The following is a 15423-nucleotide window of genomic DNA, read 5'->3' as shown; positions in this document are numbered from 1 at the left end:
TTCTTCCCAGGGGCGGGGGCCACTCCTTTCTTAGGGGCGCCATATTGGCATTATCAAAATGGTTGTGTTGGTCCATTTCTGGGAGGGTGCTCATGTGCTCTGTCTTCTTATGAGCAGGCTGTTCTTCTTCTCTCAGGACAGTGACTATTGTGGACTAGCTGCCTGAGTTACAACACTGTTCAAGATTTTGCCATTAACAAGACATTCTAAATCCCTAAATCTCAGGAGGTCATGTCTCCTTCAGGGGGGAAAGAGCAAGATTCATTTCCTTTCCCCATTACCAAATGGGGACATTTCTGATGGAAAGTAAGTGAACGAATGAAAATGTGGTAGAATTAAGATAAGATTTTAAGATTTTCTGGGCTTTGTTTTTGTTTTTTTGAGACGGAGTCTCGCTCTGTCGCCCAGGCTGGAGTGCAGTGGCCGGATCTCAGCTCACTGCAAGCTCCACCTTCCGGGTTCCCGCCATTCTCCTGCCTCAGCCTCCCGAGTAGCTGGGACTACAGGCGCCCGCCGCCACGCCCGGCTAATTTTTTTTGTATTTTTTTAGTAGAGACGGGGTTTCACCGTGTTAGCCAGGATGGTCTGGATCTCCTGACCTCGTGATCTGCCCGCCTCGGCCTCCCAAAGTGCTGGGATTACAGGCTTGAGCCACCGCGCCCGGCCAGATATTAAGATTTTCTAGGCAGGGGATTGAATTAAATAATACCCCAAAACTCCTTTCCTTAGGTCCTTGAAGTGATTCCTTTTCATATTAGGACAATTATCGGCCTACAATCTCCCGATTGAGATTTACATGGAAGACAGCACGTGGCCTAAGATGGTTACTATAATGCTATACCAAGAAATAGAGGTGCATCTTACACAAACCTTGGAGTGAAAGCTTGGGTTTATAAAACAGATTACTACTAACAACCACTGGTTTAAAAACAACACTGTAAGGTTTTCAGAGTCTTTGATAGGTTGTCACTCTCTTCTATAGACAAGAAAACAGAATTCACTATAAATAAAGTCTATTTTTTTCAATTTAATACAGTGTGTCTCCTGGGATGTCTAAAATGTGATTGTGCTTACCCCAAAATCCTACTTTCCCCTACATGTTCAGGAATATACTTACGAAATAAAGAAAGGTAAAGAAAGAAAATGCAAAACTGTGGTATATGTTATGTTTACATTCAATACATAATTTTTGATGCAAAAATTTGTAATGCAACCATTCTATGAATTACAAGACCAATGAAGGATTCAATTAAAAATATTAGTTTATAGAGTACCATAGGGAGTGTGGACAGTTCATGGGTCACAGTTTTACATTTGTTGTTTAACATGTACTTTTGATCCCGTGAGTGTGCCTCAGTGCTCATATGTATCACCTCAAAAGTCTAAAATTTGAGGCTTTCATGGATGGAGGCTGTGACACCCCGGCCCCCAGCTCTGCCTGGGATAGGCAGGTGCTTGGCACAAAAGCACAACCTCAAGTTGGTTGAAAAGGCACACATCCTAATTGACTTAGTTCCCATCCTCCCCTTCTTTGTTCTTCTCACTGACATTTTGGCCAAGTGGCATTCTTCTTCCTGTTCCCCCTTCCTCGCTTCCGCTACTGCAAAAGTCAACTGAGCTCCTTTGGCCCACGGCAGTGTGTCTAGCATGTGGGCCAGGACCCCGGCTGGTCTGCAGGCTGTTACCCATCTGATATGAGGTAAACATAGACATTGAGAATAAGCCCTGAGAATGTTTTATATAAATTTGACATGGCTGCAACTGTCAAGCGCAATTATTGGAATGTAATTTTATGTCTGTTGAATTTATTTTTTTAAATTGGGCTTTAGACTTTTTTTTGTGCATTTCATTTTTCTGGCAATTTATTATTTATTCATTTATTTAACAAAGATATTGGTCTGTGCTTGATAGGAAATAAAGAAAATGGGTCCTCATCACAAATAATTAGGCGATTTGGGGAGCACCCATGTAGAGTGTAAGTGTGCAGATCTTAGAGCCATAGTACTCAGATATGTGGCCTGGTTATCTGTAGGGATATCTTTGGGGAGCTTTATCCTCTTCTGCCTACATTTATCTGTAAAGTGGGGTAATTGTACCTACTGCACTGGGTTGTGAGGATTCAAGAGGTTAATACCTGCAGGACTTGTAGAAAAGTACCTCTCATGGAGTGAGGCTCCATATGTTTTCAGTATTGTCACTTGTACTTCCAGACACTCATTTGTATCTTTGCATATGCTGGGGCTACATTATGATTTTTTAAAATATAAACGTTTAATTGTAGGAAGAAAATGGACTTTTATCCGTGACAGCAAACGACATCTAAGTATGTTTCTTCAACTTATATTGGGAATTATATTTTTTACTTTGTTTTTTTATTTTTATGGGTACATAGTAGTCATATGTATTTATGGGGTATGTGAGATATGTTGATACAGGCATAAAATATATAATCACATCAGGCTAAGTGGGGTATCCATCACCTCAAGCATTTATCTTTTTTTTGTGTTATAAACATTCTAAGTATACTTTTTGGTTATTTTAACATGTACAATAAATTATTGTTGACTATAATCACCCTGTTGTGCTACCAAATACTAGATCTCATTCCTTCTGTCTAACTATGTTTTTCTATCCATTAACCATCCTCACCTTCTCCCTTCCCCCAACTATCCTTCCCAGCCTCTGGTAATCATCATTCTACTATTTCCATGAGTTTAATTGCTTTAATTTTTAGTTCCCACAAATGAGTGAGAACATGTGAAGTTTATCTTTCTGTGTCTGGCTTATTTCACTTAACATAATGTCCTCCAGTTCTATGTATGTTGTTGCAAATGACAGGATCTCATTCTTTTTTATGGCTGAATAGTATATGTGTACCACATTTTCTTCATTCATCTGTTGATGGACACTTAGGTTGCTTCCAAATCTTGGCTGTTGTGCATAGTGCTGCAGTAAGCGTGGGAGTACAGATGCATTGCGATTGTTGAGGGCCCTAGGCACTTTTGCCTTCGTGGATCTCTTCATCTATTAAAAAAGTACTATACATTTTATTTTATGACTGTGTTGGTATAAAGATGAGTCTAGATCCATTATTATATATTCATTTTTTATGATTTTAAAATAAATCGGAGCTGCAATATTTCTGTGGTGTCCTGAGAGAATCATGGCCCCTGGGCATGGCACTTACTGGTGGAGGCTCAGGCAAATTGGAGCCTGTTGGGTAAGCTGGCCCTGGGTGTAAGCCTGTCCTTCCCTCGCTGAAATGCTTTTCTCCCAAGCATCTTCTCAGCATCATTCCTCTGCCTCTTGAGTGTCTCCTCTTCTTTGAGACTCCACCCAGTCTGTTCTGTGGGTCTGGGGGTATTATAATTGCCTATTTACTCTTCTGTTTCCCAGGCTGGACTCTGAGTTCTTCAAACTCAAGAAACACCCCTGTCTCCTCAGTGCTAAGTGCATTATAGTTGAATCAATTACTAGTTACCCCCTTTGGCTGGGTAAATGTATCATGGTGCGGGGAGCAGTGTGGATGGGGCCTCAGGACATCTTGAAAGAAGGTTTATTCAGAACATGGGAGAAGCTTAAAGGCAGTCTTTTTATTCCCATTCTTGCTGGCATCTGAACAGTGGTGGACTTCAAAACAGAAAGAATAGACTAAGATAAGTTGAGAGTCAAGTAGTAAGAGCTTTACAAGACAGTTGCCTGAGCAGTGGGAACTCCCAACTGATTAACATTACCGGGAGCTTAACTCATACATCACACTGAGAACAGACCCCTAAAAGCTGATCTGCTGCCTCATTAGAAGCCAATCAAATGCCTTCAGTGTTGAGTAATATGTTTGACTGGGCTGGCTCCAGGGAGCAAAACAGCAAGGAGGTCTTATATTAATTTCAGATGTTGTGGCAAGGCTAGTACTGAGAGTTGCCCTGGCAATAAGGATGTTGTGACTCAACCCCAGGGTAAAAATCTCTGCAAGAGGATGGTCAGATCTCATGAGATTTCCTACTACAGCATCTTCTCCATCAGGCGAAACATGCTTTATTTCACAGCATTGCCCAGTTTCACCAGCCATTGATTTGTAGAGGTTCTCTAATTTCAGGTGCATAGGAAGCACCCGGTAATCCTGATGGGCATGCAGACCCTGGGCCCAATCCCAGAGCTTCTGAGTCAGTGGTCTGGGAGAGAGCCCAGAATCCACAGGTTTAACAAGCAGCAAGATAAATAATACTGCAGATGGATTGGATCAGACTTGAAGAACCTAGCTGCTGCTGGATAAGCTTTGAATAATAAGAACCATTTCTTTTGTGTTCTGGCTTCCATGATCTATGTTCACAGGTCTTAGCTCTCACTTCTTGGATGCCCAGAACATAACATAATTCTTAAGCATGGAAGGAAGCCAGAAATATTCCCTGTATGCCCCAAGCCATCTCCCTTACAGATTCTGAAGTCCCCAGTTTTTCTGGCTTTTCTGGTTTTAGGGTTGGCATGTGAACATCTGCAATACAGACTGTCTGTTTTTCTCAGAACTGAGCTGTGAAACCAGCTTGCTGGCACTCTGCACTGGGGTTCCATTTGCTATTAAGGGCTCTAATGAGGAGGGACAGGCAATTATTATTATTTATTTCACTAATTAGCCAGATAATAATTCATTCTGAAACTATTCAGGGTTGGAAATCTGTTCATTTGTGCCCTTTGTCTAATGCGGATTCATTTTGTTTTTTCCCCTTTTCTTTGCAAAAACGGCTGCTTTGTTAAATGAGGGGCAAAGGGAGTGGGCGAGAAGGAGGAATTAAAAAAAAGAGCAAGAGATCATTTCTGAGCTGTGAAGATAATGCAACAAGGAGCCAGAGTCCATAAAAACATCACCTTTCAGTCTCTGAAGACATAATGCTTGATGATAACCATAAAACATGTTAGTGCAAAATAAATTGCTGCTCTATTCAAATCCTTAAACGTACTACTGTGGATGTCACTGGAGATATGCAACTCTTTTTTGCAATCTTGAGGTATATTTTATCATAATTTGTGGGGTGGGTGACAGCCTTGTACACATGATTGCCTTTTCCTGCTCAGTTAGCTTGTCAAGGGCAGAGTCCTTTGGCCTTTTATGAATATAGGACTATTAAGAAATGAACAGGATAACTGAACAGCATGGAAAGGAAAGTTTATTTTTCTTTACTAATAAATACATTAAGTTTTCATGGTGTTTGTTTATAGGAAGCTACTGTTTTCCTCTCCAGGTTATTTTGGGGAGTGGAAGGGGGTTGTAATTGTCATTTTGATGTTCTACATCCTATTTTTTGTTGTGGGAAGGAAAGAACTTCTGGGAGGTTGGGATTTATCTTCAATGTCACAAAATAAAATGTTCAAGAGCACTTCTGCCTTTAGGCAGAATTCTTTTTAAGGTAGATAATTACAATGAGAAGCTGGTGCTTAATTAATAATAGTCACTTCTATAAAGTGGGCATGCAGTATATAGCACTATTTTTTGTAAGCCAAATCTCTCAGACAAAACCAGCATGATCAGGCTGAGAGTCTTTTCCTTTTTTTTAAAGACTTCCGTTTTGAGGGATATAACCAGACCCAAGGGTGATAGAAGCTGGAGCCAGGGATCTTCATCCAAGAAGATAAGAGAGGGTGGCCATTTGTCATAGAAAGGGAAATCCTTGGTGAGCATGTTGGGTAGGGATCTTAGCAAACGTTTCACCTTCCTAAAGGATGACTTAGCTAGTTACCATAGCTTCCAACACACTCTTTGTCTTACAATACATACTTCTTAATATGTTAAAGGATTCAATGTAGTGAACTTCTAGCCTGAATGGCTTTTTCCTCTTCATGGCCTCCTGTGTCATCATAGCACTGGAAATTGCTCACACATTTTGATAAACATCAAAAAGGCCAGGCTGGACAATACGGTGAAACCTCATCACTACAAAAATTACGAAAAATTAGCTGATCTTGCTGGTGCGCACCTGCGGTCCCACTTAGGAGGCTAAGGTGGGAGGATCACGTGAGCCCGGGAGGTTGAGGCTGCAGAGAGCTGTGATTGCTCCACTGCGCTACACCCAGCCTGGGCATCAAGTGAGATTTTGTCTCAAAAACAAAACAAAACAAAACAAAACAAAACAAAAAAAAGTCAAAAAGGGATAAACATGTCCTATGCAGAGAGTTCAAGGAACCATGGTTCCCAGGTCTTCAACTGCACCTACCAAATTTTCAGAAGTTCTATCAGAGGCAAGTTTTTATGCCTCAGTATCCTGGACATATCAGTGTTCATTCTGGTAGGAGCAGCAGCGGGAACAATGTCCTAGTATCTACTCTACCCACCACCACAGTGATAAAATATTTCCTGAGAGGAATAAAAAGAACTTTACAAATAAGAAGTTCTTTACAATGTTGAATGCATAGATCCTAACACATTAATTTACTGGGGATCTTTATATATTATATAGAAGAAAAGTAGAAGAAAGAAAGTAAATGAAAGAAATGTTTATTCTACTTAAGAGTAAGAAACAATTACTAAATCCAAGAACCACTTTAATATAGGACTGGCATGATAAAAGGAATTTGATTATTTTAAATAATTCTGCTCTATTCTTGAAAGCACCTTCAAGAGCTCTAAAGATAGGACAATTTGAAGGTACTAAAAAACTGGTCAAGTTGCATTTTTAAAAGATTTTAAATAACCTAGACTTCTCCTGAAGGTGATCTCACCAACTTACATGCACTGCATGATGACTAGGAAAAAGGGGTGCCAGAGGTCGTCTTCTACACTAGTCACTTGAAGGGACAGAAGTTCATGGTGGTTATTCAATATAACAAGGCTTAGAAAGCTAAGAAAAGAAAAACAGCTGATTAGAAAGCAAAAATGGAAGTGGGTGTGATGAGCTGGAAGCTGTCTTCCCATCGTAAGGTTCTGCGTGTATTGCCACATCCAGGTGGCTGTGGGAGCATTGCCTACTGTGTAGATCTACCCAGTGGCAGCAGCTGGGACAGTGTTTGCTCCCCCTAAGCATAGGCTTCAAAAGTTTGGCACTTTTTCTGACACATACAAGGACTCATCAAGCATTGCAAGCAGGGGTTGCAAATGGGCTGAAGATGAGAGCCTGAGGTCTTTATAAGACTAGCCTTCCCAGGTAAACTGGCTTGTTGAGATGGATTTCCTAATCCATCTCGTCAGTGATGATTTCCCTCCAACATATCAGCACTTACCTGTATTAGGGCCTTTGCCCTTGCTGTTGCCTCCTTGAATGTTCCTTTCCCAGATATATGTGTGGCTCGCTCTCTACCTTCATTGAGGATTCTGCTTGAATGTCATTTATCAGTGCTGCCTCTCTCTCTAACCACCCTACTGAGAATAACTGCCTGTCACTCTCTATCCCCACCTTCCCTTTTTTCCTTCCATAGCACTTAACATCATCTGATGTAAAACATTTTTATTTGACTCTGCCATTAGAAAGCAAGTTCTATGACAGTAGGGTCTGTGCCATATGGAACCTCCCAACAATGGAAGTTGTTCACTGTTGTATTCCCAGTACCTCAAATAGTACCTATCATATAGTAGGAACTCAGTCAATGTTTGTGGAATGGATGAGTGAATAACAACAATTATTTTGCTTTTATGTGTGCTTTCCTTGAGCCAAGCTCCACACTGAGTTTCCACGCACTTGAGCACATGCCATCCATGATGCCCTACAGGTAGGTCACTGTTGTTACTTTGCATCCCGTTTCACAGATGAAGTGGTATTCCTGGTGGCCCCACATGCACAGAGCTCTGCTCTAAGAAATACAGAGCTGCCCTGAAGATATTAGCACTATGCACCTTTCTCTTAATGAAGAATTTGTTATCACACACAATTTGTTTTTTGTTTTCTTTTTTTCTTTTGAGACAGAGTCTCAGTCTGTCACCCAGGCTGGAGTGCCGTGGCGTGATCCTGGCACACTGCAACCTCCACCTCCTGCGTTCAAGCAGTTCTCATGTCTCAGCTTCCCCAGTAGCTGGGATTACAGATGCACACCACCACACCTGGCTAATTTTTGTATTTATTTATTGTTTTGTAGTAATAGAGACAGTGTTTCACCATGTTGGCCAGGCTGGTCTTGAACTATTGGTCTCAAGTGATCCACCCACCTCGGCCTCCCAAAGTGCTGGGATTACAGGTGTGAGCCACTGCACCTGGCCACACATAATTTGTTTTAAAAGATAAAACATCAAAGTTGTGGAACAATTAGCAGGGAAGGAGAACTTGACTCAGAAGGATATTAATTTCAACAGATTTGCTGGAGGGGACTTTTTCCTTAGGGTTGCCATATTTTGGGGAAGGGAGGGGATACAGAATGCCTGGTTAAATTTGAATTTCAGATAAATAACAGGATTCTTTTTTAAAGTACGTTCCACATATTTTATGGGACATATGTATGCTAAGAAATTCATTGTTTTTCTGAAATTTAAATTTAACTGGGCAGCCTGTGTTTTATCTGGCAACCCTAATTTTGTTGGTTTTCATTTCTAACAAAATGGAGGAAAAATAATATTGAAAATAAGAGTAATAAAAACAATTGCAGTTACCACTTCTGCTCCTCAGGAACGGTGTGCCTTTGCATAAGTTATCTGTAGTTCTTACAAGAGCCTTGACGCTCAGAGAGGATGAGTCATTTGCCCAAAGCCCCACAGCCAAAAAGCGCATTTTCCTCCCATAACACCCGTCATCATCTGACGTAAATTATTTTAATTTTTAGTCTCCCCCAACAGAAAATAAGCTCTATGAGGATAGGTCTATGCCTCTAAAGAACCTCCTGATGTCTGGGTCCCTCTGACTTCAAAACCAAAGTTTCCCATGACCCCACTATGTTCTTTGAGGTACTCAGTCAGAGCCAATCTAAAAGCAAGAAGAGCCACTTTTAGCTTAACCCCCAAAGGAGCTGTCAGGGTCTGAGCACTCATCTCTACTTCCTTGGGCCTCCCACTGTTTTTTTGTTTTTGTTTTTTTGAGATGGAGTCTTGCTCTGTTGCCAGGCTGGAGTGCAGTGGTGCGATCTTGGCTCACTGCAATCTCCACCTCCCGGGTTCAAACGATTCCCCTGCCTCAGCTTCCTGAGTAGCTGTGACTACAGGTGTGCACCACCATGCCTGGCTAATTTTTTTGTATTTTAGTGGAGACGAGGTTTCACCATGTTGGCCAGGATAGTTTCAATCTCCTGACCTTGTGATCTGCCTGCCTTGGCCTCCCACAGTGCTGGGATTACAGGTGTGAGGCACCGCGCCTGGCTGGGCCTCCCAGTCTAAGCAAAGTCTGGTTAATCCTTCATGGGGTCATTGAACCACAGGACTTTCTTGTTACTACTTTTTCTAAAAATTCACTTGAAAATAACTAAGTATAAAAAGTAAACAGCAACAGCCTGTGTGATTTCAGTTCTACAGTCACATGCGTTTTATTCTAAATGACAATATTTAACAACAAAATTGCTTCATTTCAACTTCATTGCATTCCTTCAAGTGGTAGTGCTATAATTTAGAAATAATGCAACAGTGAATATATTGCCTTCATTAATCCCCAATACTGCTTATTTTCAGCACTTTTAAATTATTTGGGTGTGCTCAATAGATTTAGTTGAAGTGGAAAAGAAATTATTCAAATTTCGGACCATTTGCAATTATCAATTTATCTGCTGTTTTTCAGCCAAGTAACTGAACTTCAAAGTAGCATTTAGTTTGAATGATTTCTTCTTCATCCCCTGCCTGGTATGAAACAGTGAATTAGTCAAGTAAAAATGTCTGTGGAACTGAAGGTGCCATAAACAAGGGTATCATAGCCTCTGAATTATCAGCCAGTACAGGTAATGTTGATTGCACGTCATGGTGTCCCAAGGACATCCAGAGTGACAGTGGAAACTTTCTGCCTCTGTGCGTAAAGTGAAGAATTAGGGCAATCATCTAAATGTTTTACTTCTAACCTTCTCTTTGCTTGATTTCCAAATAATTGAAGAAAAGCATGAAATTTTAAGGTCTGTAAATCCCAGAACTTAAGCACTGAGTTGCCAGATAAGGTACAGAATGCCTTGTTGAATTATCCTACATACTTTACATTTATGATCATCCAATCTTCACAACAATCCAGTCAGTTAGGCATATTGTTATCCCATTGTAGAAACACTGGAAAATGAGGCTTGGAGAGGTTAGGGTGTTTGCCTAAGATCACACAAATGTGGTGGTGGCTGGGGTCTGTACAAAAGCCATTCTGATTTCACCCCCTACACCATTATGCTTTTCTTTTTTATTTATTATTATTATACTTTAAGTTCTAGGGTACATGTGCACAATGTGCAGGTCTGTTACATAGGTATGCATGAGCAATGTTGGTATGCTGCACCCGTTAAGTCGTCATTTACATTAGGTATCACCATTATGCTTTTCTAATCACATGGAAATGACCAGTTGCTGATAGGATCATGGGTCTCTCTACTTTTTTTAAAGGATACAATACAGTCTTAAATTCATATGGATAGGTTCAAGGTTGAGTTTTGCCGCTATAGTATAGGTTAGGGCAAACATAGGATTCATCTTACTGGCAAATGGGCTGGCACATCCTCTTACTATTCAAAAGAACCCCCTAACTCTGGGAAAAATACAAATTCAAGGAATGAAATGCAATGGCAATAATTGGACAAAACTTCAAATGAATGAAAGCAGCTCCCAAACAATTAGTTGTTTTAAACTCCATAAAACTGCTATTTCATTTCATTGTGAACTCATTATGGATTGCCCTAAGGTTTTAAAATTTAACTTTGGAGTTTTTGAATTATGGATTTGCTTAAACTCAGGCTCCATCTCCTTCCTAGATAATGAGCAAGTTTATCTTCAAATGGGCCACAATGAGGGTCTCATCATAAACATTTCTTCCTTGATATCGATTGCGTCTAATTATTGAAAAGATGATGAAGCAACATTTTGAGAAAATTCAAAGGAAGAAAACAGCGCCCACGACACAGCACAACTGTTTTCATTTTTGCACATTCCTTTCCTGTTACTGATTTCTGAAGTGGCCAAACTGACAGAGATTCCACAGTGCTTATTAGAAATGAATTCATGGTTTCTGTCAAGAAGAAACTGCCTACAAAGAAGAAAGGGCAGATGAGGAAAGAAAATCCATCTTGCAATTTGAAGCAATTTGTTCTTTAGCAAAAATTCTATAAATGGGGCATGCAGAGAAGTGTTGAGTAGCCTTTTCTGCTTTTACCATAATTATTCTTTCACTTTGATGGCAGTGAGGACCTGAAAACTGATTCCTGGATTCTAAGATTCAAGTGAGACTCCTCAGTCCATCCAGAACTCATTTACTAGCATTGCCAGGCACCTGGTCCTTGGTTAAATCCTAGAAATGATCAAACCCATACTGAACTCGAACTTGGGCTGCGACAGAAGTCTGAATTATGTGGACACATAGCGTTGTACTGACAAAGTGACTGATGTGACAAGAAAGATCGAAGTGTCAGAATTCTTTCAAAAGGGATTGTCTCAACCTAGGACAGTTTTCACATGTGCCAGGAAGAACTGTGGCTATTTGGTGACAGCTTTTGCCCTTCGTCAGTTAACAGTAATCCCTGAAATGAGAATACTAGTAAAACACATAAAGAAAACAATGATTTGCCAGACAATTAAGGGAATTCAACTGCAGCCCCAGTAGAGCTGCCTTGTTATGTACTACTACATACAAATTGTTCGACCATAGGATCAATGCAGGGGCCACGGAGGACCGACGTACACTAGCACGAAGTGAAATGATTTACATTTGGAAGCCACAGCTGGTATGAAAATAAACATTGAATCAGTTCCTTCCTCTAAGTCCATGTTCCATTAGAATAACTATGGTAGGTGACATTTTTCACATTTTAATTGGTGTTTTGCTGATTTTATCAGAATTTCTGCTGATCAAAGCGAATTGGCTATTTATTTATTTTGCAATGAAGCTAACTGTTCACTGCAAGTTTAATGTACTGTAATGAATTTTAAATATCCTCCTAGTCAGATTGCAGTGTTTGAATCAAGACATCCTTGTTAACTTAAATTATTAATTACTTGAATGGACAAAAGGTAACTTGCAGATATAATGTCATGTTTTAAATGGATCTGAATTGGATAAGATGTTGGGCCTGCATTAGAAGATGTTGGGAAAATAAAAATGTTTTTCCCCCACAGTCAGCTTAACCCACTCGTACCTGCATAGTTTTTAGACATATGATAAATACTTTCATTATTAGTTTATTTTCTGTAGCTTACAGAACAATAAGTTTTTATGTTATTTACACTCCAGTGACTTTGGTTTAATTGGCTTCCTTTATGTTATTTATATAAATATAAATCATTCTGGGTTTTAAAGTATTAATGATGCATTTTATGTTATAATGCTGTTTTCATCCAGACTAGCACTCCATAAATTCACACCATCCATGGGTAACAGCTAAGGAACTTTACAAAATCTACTTCAAAAGTTGAAGCAAATGCACTCTGAACCTCAGCAGAACTCATGCATGAGATGAAAAGATCCATTGAATTACATTTCATTTGCAATTGAGTTAGCAAATTAATTTATTCAAATATATCTGGAGGGCAATTCTCAGGTCTGTATGCTTGGGAGACTGCATTTTTTTTTTTCAAGGCGTTATAACAATGCTAGGCTTAAAAACCAATTTAAAAACCTAAGTTTTGAGCCTTGCTTCCACTAGTTGCAGGAGCATGGGTGAGTCTACTGAAGCTGTCAGACATCACATCTCAAGTAAAGAGGTTGATTGAAAGGTCTGGCTCTATTTAAATTTCTGCAGTCCTAGGTTTTTATATACCCATTTGGTGGTCTTTGACTATTTTTCTCTCAAATCCTAATACAGTGTTATGAGTAAACAGAATCCTGTTATGTAGCTCACATTTTTAAATAAACTTTAGATTTTATAGATATTTGGGCTTTTCCAAGCGACTCTCTACATATTGGCCTCTTTGAATGATGAAAAGTATATTAAAAATAAAGCCAATAAAAGATATTGTCGCGTGTCATTGTGATTGTTGGCTAAAAAATGATGTACCCTAGGAGGAGGCAAACAGGTAAACCTGCATGGTAAGTTTAATAATTGTAAAATGTGATTTGAGCAGTAATTTAATTTTGGCTTATTTAGGGAACGTTAAGTCCCCATCTGAAGCACAGCCTTGATCTTTGTGGTGACAAAAGGTAGCACCTGGAGAAGGATGAAATGTTTATTGAGCCTTCATTTCTGAAATGCCACTTGAACCCTACCCAAATGCAGGTTTTCTTATCGAGACGCCTGTGATATGAGCTGGTTCATTTGTCTTTGTTCCCACTGTAGCATGCTGAATTTTCAAAGTGCCAAAAGCATTCCAGAAAAAGATGATTTTATCCCACAGGGTGGATCCGTTGAAAGAACTCTTGGAATCCAAGAGATCTTCCTAGCTGGAAAACATTGGTCGACTTACTTAACGGCCTTGGTTTTCTTATTTGTGAAACAGAAATATTTCAAGTTCTTGCTTTCTTGGCTGTTCTGATAACTAAGTGAAATGAGGTATGTGGAGCCTTGGCACAGTACCTTGTTCCTAATAGTTACTCAATCATTAGGATGCATTAGTAATGCATCTTCGCCATAGTTGTTCTGTAGTTTTGGAGGATATCAACAAGTCATTCGGCTACCTATAGCATATTTTCAACTCAGATGGAAACCACTGGGGTAATAACAAGTGTTTAATTAGTGAGAATAATGTCACTGAAGAGGGGGCAGAATGTCTAATGTCTAAAGAAACACTACACGAGACAGTAGAGAAAGAACTTAGAGACTGTGGCAGCTGTTCTCAATATGAATGGCCCTAAAAAGAGAGTAGGATGATCAGCTGGTGGAAAGAAACTGAGAAAGATAGTTCACTGGATTCACACTGTAGCTGTTGAGGGGAAAGTCACATGGCCAAGTTGGTGGGTGTGGCATATATTTACTACCTTGCCTTGAATAGCTCTTTCGGTTTACAAGGCACTGCCGTATTTTCGTTGTTTTCTTTCTTTGTTTTCATGCCAGCTCAGTGATGCAAGTAGCTCAGATGTAATCCTCCCATTTTGCAGAGGGAGTTGTTGAGGCTCAGAGGGGTGAAGGAGTTTGCACAAGGCAGAACTCAGATCAGGTCTTCCTTCCCTTAGGAGAAGTCACCTCAACAAGTAGTTTAACCCAATAAAAATAGCTAACGAAAATTAAAGCAATCCGTTTAATCCCCACAACCATCCGATGGGTACGTACACTACCATGAACTTCATTTACAGATAAGCAAACTGAGGCACAGAAGGGTGAAGTAACTTGTGGAACATCATCCAGTTAGTGGGAAATCTGGGGTTTGAAGTTAGAAAGCCTGGCTGCAGGATCCACACTCTACGCTGTTTTCTACCACCTCTGGAAGGACCAGAATTGAGAATAATCTATACTTTTCAAACCCTAGCAAGCATCACAATCACCTGGTAGGCTTGATAGACCACAGAGTGCTGGACCTAGCCCCAGAGCTTTTGATTTAATAGGCCTGGAGTGAAGCTGAGAATTTGCACTCCTAACAGGTTCTCAGGCTGATGCTGATAACTTGGAGGCCACATTTTGAGAACTGATGGTCTAGACAAGAGGTGCACGATCTTGATGGTGCAGACACACCTCAGAATTCTTCACCTATGAAAGAGGGGTAGCCGGGCGCGGTGGCTCACGCCTGTAATCCCAGCACTTTGGGAGGCCGAGGCAGGCGGATCACGAGGTCAGGAGATCGAGACCATCCTGGCTAACACAGTGAAACCCAGTCTCTACTAAAAATACAAAAAATTAGCCGGGCATGGTAGCGGGCGCCTGTGGTCCCAGCTACTAGGGAGGCTGAGGCAAGAGAATGGCGTGGGCCTGGGAGGCGGAGCTTGCAGTGAGCCGAGATCAGGCCACTGCACTCCAGCCTGGGCGTCAGAGCGAGACTCCGTCTCAAAAAAAAAAAAGAAAGAGGGGTGGTAGATATCTGACTTGGTAAACAAAGAAACCCTGGGGCTCCTGAGTAGGCTCCTTCCTCAAGACTCCTCTAGGATCCACAGTGTGCCTAAGTGAAGCCACTTGTTTGAATGCCTATAAAAGACTTCTCTAGAAAACCAGTTTATACAGTGAAGGCCATTCCCAGGGATTGTGGGTGGGAATGAGACAGGAAAATCCCCTTGGACAGTTTCCGCACCCGCCCCCCGCCCCCGCTTGCTCCATTAGTATACATGTGCAACCAGCTAAAGTGATTATACCTGGAAATGGGAGGAGCAGATGGTTGGGGGGAGTGTCAACCCTTTGCCTTCTTGATTGTGAGGTGGGGATATGGCCTCTGGGTGCATTGTATGCATTCAGATCTCCAGACCTATAGCTGCTTTTCTGGAATTT

This window comes from Macaca mulatta, chromosome 7 (genome assembly GCF_049350105.2).
Source record: "Macaca mulatta isolate MMU2019108-1 chromosome 7, T2T-MMU8v2.0, whole genome shotgun sequence".
In the NCBI taxonomy this organism is placed as follows: Eukaryota; Metazoa; Chordata; class Mammalia; order Primates; family Cercopithecidae; genus Macaca; species Macaca mulatta.
The sequence above is the reverse complement of the archived record's forward strand: the minus strand, read 5'-3'. Positions refer to the sequence as shown.